Raw genomic sequence first — 5617 nt, forward strand, 5'->3', positions numbered from 1 at the left:
TGAGGAAAAGTGTAAATTGAGGGGAGTTGTCGGGGCTGTGGGAGAGGGGAGGATAAAGCCTGCTAGAATGTGTGGAGGCTCAGGGGTGATTAGGTTGGTCAGTCAAGTGCCCACCACCTGCCAGGGTGGCTGGAACTGGATGGGGGTGGTGTTGGACATGGCTTTGTACCAGCAGCTGGGGGCTTCTTGCCATCTCTGCCTATTCATATCCCAACAATTCCCTGTGCCAGCTACGGGCCTGGCCAAGATCACCCCTTAGAGCCCTCAGGGGCTTCAGTGTCTCTCCTAGTGTACTCAGGTAGGCAAATCCAGAGCGCCTGGAATTAAAGGTGCCCCAGGGCAATGCTGGGCCCCTCTCCCTTCCCTCTTCTTAGCCAGAACCCGGCGAAATCCAGGCTCCTGTATGTTTGCCTCGCTCACATTTCTCCAAAGGATTTATTTCCCTTCATTTGCATAAGAAATACCACACTCCCATCCTAATGAGGCCCATCTGGCAGCGCAGGCCTCTTCTCCCTGGGCTCTGCTCTGTGGAGAGCTGTGCAGGCCAGGGCTGTGATAATTAGACCATTTCCTTCCAGGACCAAGGAAGGACTGTTGAAGGCCAGCTCTGGATATGCCACCTGGACCGGTGCTGTCCACAGCAGGGCCTGAGATGGCTCCCTAAGCTGCTGGCTATGGCGTCCACACACCCATCTGTGTGAGCATCTGGGCCAGCTCGGCCTCTTCCCAGATTGTCCTTGGCTGGACCAGGGCTTAGCCCCTATCGAAGCAGGCATTTCACAGTAACTGTGAAATCCAACGGTGGCCAAGTCTCAGGGCCACTGAGTTGAACTTGGCCCAGGTTGGAAAGACTTGAGCAATGTACTGTGGGGATACAGATGGTGTCCTCCACACAGTCAGCTGTGAGCAGCACTTGCTGGGCTCTATTAGAGGCGACAACTCAGAGAGTGTGCCTTAACTTTTCAGAGTCACACTGGCAATCCTTGCACCCGTGGCTCTAAGCCACGCCGTTATGCTGCCCGTTTGTGTGGACCAGCCAGGCCCGAGATGGCCTCAGGAGACAGGTGAAGAGCTCCAGCCTTGTGCAGTAGGGCCCTAGGACCCAGGTGCAGTGGCTGCTAGGGGCGTCTGGCTGGAAGATGTGGGTGGGGCCCAGTAAGGTCAGCATTAGGCCCTTGGCCTGTAGGTTCTTATTCCATGTGTGAAGTTAAGTCCACTTTTTCAGGCTACACTCGGGGGGCATCTGGCTCCACCTTGGATCCCTACCTTTGCCCTGAAGTTTCTGGATGTTAAATATTAACCTCAGCCTCATTGCTTGCAATGGTAGAAGAATCCAGGCCACTTGGCGAGTTGTGAGGTGCTTTGAACATCGTGCATCTCTCCACAGCTCGTATGCTGGGAGCTTGGTTCTCGGTGTGCTGGCATCAGGAAGTGGGACATTTAAGGGGCAGAACCTAGTGTGATGTAGGTGAGTCACTGGGGACACTGCCCTAAGAAGGGAGTATCAAGGCTCTTCTTGTGGGATTCCAGGAGCTCCCAGGAGAGAGAGTGTTTTTAAAAGACCAAGATGACCCCCACTCTCCTCTACTCTCTGCCTTACCACATGATCAACCCACCATGCACATGACCTTTCCATGATGCCGCCTGCCACAAAGTATGTGATACAGCCACGGAGTCCTTGCCACAGCCTGCAGCTTGCTTTTCCTCCTCTGGCTTCTGGTAATTAAAAAAAAAAATATTAAAAAGACATTGTGGAGGTGGAGTGGGTGATGGGTCAGTCAGCAGAGGCGAAAGTGAGGAGGGACCTGAGTTTGGTATCTAAAGCCCACACACAAAGCCAGAGGATGGGGCACATTGTAACCTCGTTTCTGGGAAGACAGAGACAGGAAGGTCCCTCGGCCTTGCTACCAGCCATTCTAGCCTAATTGATGAGTTCCAGGCCAATGGGAAATTCTTTCTCAAAGGAACTGGATGATGTTCTTGAGGATGACACCCAAGCTTGTCTTCCAGCTTCCCACGTGTGTACCAGAAAGAACAAAGGCACTGGTACATGCATGCATGCCTCTATCCTCAACATGCATAAAAATATCCAATTAAAAAACCCTCTTAACTTCTCTACCCTGCTGCAATCCTTTCCCCGGAAAACCACAAAAAAAGAGGCCTTAGCCTATGCTTCTTCCTTGGGACTAGCCCGGTGTGCCCCCATGTGGTCTTGCTGTCACATTTTTCCTTGTCTTTGGGACTGTAAGTAATAGACTCTCTTTTCAAAATGGACTCTTCCTGTATGTTTCAAGGCAGCTACATCACGTTCCCTCCTAATCCACATACTCTCCACCTCGAGATGCAGCCGGATGTTATGATTTCCATGGTAACAGAGTCTTGTCTATTCTTGCCCTTTATATAAACAGCCAATGTGATTTTTTTCATATGCGATTGATTCATCTGAGGGCTCTAGCTTCATTTCTAGTTGCTGTGACAAAATACTACGACAAGGGGCTGATAGGATGTCATTTTCATGTAGTATTGACCTTGATAAAGTAGGAACAGTTACTGATTGTATTAAACCCTGGCATTTGAGTAAGCATCTTAGTGTTTTGTTTCAAAAGTGGGAAGTAGACACAACAGTAGTCTTGACAAAAAGGACCTTGCAATGTTTGAGTTGCAAGCTAAACTAGCCACTTTTCTCATGGAATATAAGTTTCAGTTGAAAGACTGATGAACAGCTGCACTATGATGGTTGCAGCTCAGGTGCCTGAAAGACATTTTATGGTAAACATATGAAGCAAACCTAGGCCTTCAAGGTAAACAACTGACAGTATTTGTTCCCAAGGATAAAATTTGAGATTTCAAGGGAAAGTCATAGTTTTGAAAAACCTGTAATCACTCATCGTGAGCTTGAGAGTTTCTCAGTATTTAAAGACTTTTATGATAAGATTAGTGTCAATATTTAAACAAATTTTTATGTTCATTTAGTTTATATATATGGGGAAAAGGGCACGTTTATGCTATGGTGCATATGTGGAGGTCAGAAGACAACTTGCAGAATTCAGTTCTCTCATTCCACCATGCGGGTCTAGGGGACTAGATGCAAGTCATCAGGCTTGGTGGCAGGCATCTTTACCTAACGAGCCATCCCTCTGAGGAACCACATGACTTGGTGAAATGAGTATTTTTCCAAATTACCAACACACCATGTTTCTGCAGGGAAGGCCAGGCCTCCATGGATCTCTCACTGTTACATTTTTTTTCTGTGTATGTAGAGAATGTAAGACCTTACACTCTGGGTATAGCTTCAATGTGTGCCTCAGGGATTCATGTTTTAGGAACTTGCATCTCAGTGTGGTCATGTGAAGAGTGCTGAGACCTTTAAAAGGCAGAGCCTAATGGCAAGTCATTAAGCATTGGGGACATCACCTTTGGAAGGGTTGGAAGCTGAGGTGTTTCTCACAAAAGGGCTCTTATAAGAAGAGAAATCCTGGTCTACGCCCTCACTCAGGCCTCTTGTCTCACCATGGGATCTCTCCTTGTAGTGCTCCCACCCTGTGATGTAAGCTATGATGAGGCTTTAGCCAGAGCCAAGCAAATACTGGACCACATAATTAACCAGCCTCAGCTATTTCGTTATAATAACAAAAATGGACTAATACGTTCTCTCTTCATCTAAGCTCAGAATTATGCTTACAGGGAACAGCATTGAGGGATGAAGACCTATTCCCTGTGGGACAAAAAGCATGGATCCTTAAGCTCAGAAATCTTGAGCTGTAACACAAACCCACTGGGCATGTATGTACTGTCCTCTTGGAACCTTTCTGCTTCACCTCTGTGAGACGTCAATGGTCATATGGTTGGCTGTGTGAGCATCCTTTTTACTGCTTTGCCAAGCACTTGAGAGGAACAACTTACAGGAAGAAAGCTTTCTTTTGGCTCACACTTTCAGAGGTTTGGCCCCACACCTTTGGGTCCACTGTTTCTGGGCCCCCAGCAAAGCCGAGCGTCACGGCAAGGATCCTGTGGTCTATCAAGGCAGCTAACCTCTTGCCAGGCAGATAATGGAAAAGGGGGCTGCTTTGCTAGTGGGCTTTCTCCATTTTCCACTTTGTTTTTTTTAATCCAGGATCCTACCTGTGGAATTGTCCCACCCACATTCAAGGAGTGTTTTTACCATGTGGTTAGTCCTCCCAGGAAACACCTTCAGAAATGTACCCGGAGTTATGCTCTACTAACTTTCCAGGCTCCTCTTAACCCGGTAAGAATGACAACCAGAACTGACTATCATACTGGCGGGGTGAGCAGGCTCCAACCATCTTTTGTCTCTGATGTGGATCTCATGTCTTTTGCCTGCATCCCTTCAATGGAACAAGTTAGTTAGCTTGTAAGCGTGGTATTCTAGCTTGATTTCTGTTGCGACAAACATTCTAACAAAAAGTCACACAAGAGAAGTTGAGTTTATTTGGCTCACACGCCCACGTAATAGTCCATGGTTGTGGAGACGGCAAGGGAGAAAGGTGAAGCATCATGTCCACAGTGAGGGGCAGAGACAGTGTGAATACGTGGACTCCTGCTTGCTAGCTGGTTCTCCCCAGCCAGTTCTCACCATCCTTATACCATTCAGGGCCCAGCCTGAGAAATGATGGTTCTTCCCACGATTAACAGTCAAGACAAGACCCAATAGATGCACCCACAGGCCAACATGATCTGGACAATCCCTCCTTAAGATTGTCTTCCTGGGTGATTCTGGGTTGTGTCAAGTTGACAGTTAAAACTCATCGGCATATACGGTCAGATCAAAAACCCAGGCTGCATGCATGTACAATCATGCGGGAACACGAAGCCTTTTCAAAGCATCACAAGGATGGATGCATTGCTGCAGAGCAGAGTAGGAGTTTCCCATTGCAGTAGCAGAGTCCACCATGAGGCAAAGAGAACAAAGCATGGGTCTGTACTTGCACACCCCAGAAGACCAGTTCCAGAGAACTAGGACCCCCTTGAGTCTGCACCCCGGGGGCGGGCCTTGTTTCACTGGGTCTCTGGCAACTAATTTTAGGAATTTGCTATCCATAACTGTCTGAAAATTATGGCTATTAACTCCTCCCCCCTGTTCTGGGTCTCTTGCAAGGGTTCAGCACGTCCCTCTTGTGCGCCAACCACACACATCATGACAGACTGAAGGCAGAAGCGAGGAGAACTCAGCTGTCTTCTAATCCAGGCATTAAAGAGATTCACAAGTCTGTCAGGCCATGCTGCTCTCCATGCTCCGTGCTTTTGGAAAATAGTTAGTTTTTTTTTTTTTTTAATTAAAAATGTGTTAGTTATATAAGCTCGCAGTGGGCTTACTACTGTTATCTTTTACATTATATAATGGACGGATGTTTTTTAAAATGTCTCAGCTGAAAATGATAATATAGTGAATATGGAAAAATGTAACCCACACAGACAAAACTCTTTGGGGTTCCCAAATTTTAAAAGTGCAGACAGAGCTCGGAGAGCAAAATGTCTGAGAACTTTGGGTCTAGGTAGGGAAGACTTCTGGACCAAGCTAACAAATTAGGAGATAATTAGCATTATTTCTAACTTCAATATTCTAACTGTTTCATTTTGATGGTCTTATTCCAATTGA

At 47.1% G+C, this 5617-nt stretch overlaps 1 long non-coding RNA gene across 1 annotated transcript; it reads left to right on the forward strand.

Moving 5' to 3' along the window:
• Nucleotides 1-1226: 1226 nt before the first annotated feature.
• Nucleotides 1227-4247, forward strand: LOC143274454 (uncharacterized). The gene is made up of 3 exons (XR_013053100.1): nt 1227-1468; nt 3685-3853; nt 4115-4247. It is a non-coding gene; the product is annotated as an uncharacterized LOC143274454 (long non-coding RNA).
• Nucleotides 4248-5617: the final 1370 nt, after the last annotated feature.

The sequence above is a fragment of the Peromyscus maniculatus genome, chromosome 8 (genome assembly GCF_049852395.1).
Source record: "Peromyscus maniculatus bairdii isolate BWxNUB_F1_BW_parent chromosome 8, HU_Pman_BW_mat_3.1, whole genome shotgun sequence".
NCBI classification, from domain to species: Eukaryota; Metazoa; Chordata; class Mammalia; order Rodentia; family Cricetidae; genus Peromyscus; species Peromyscus maniculatus.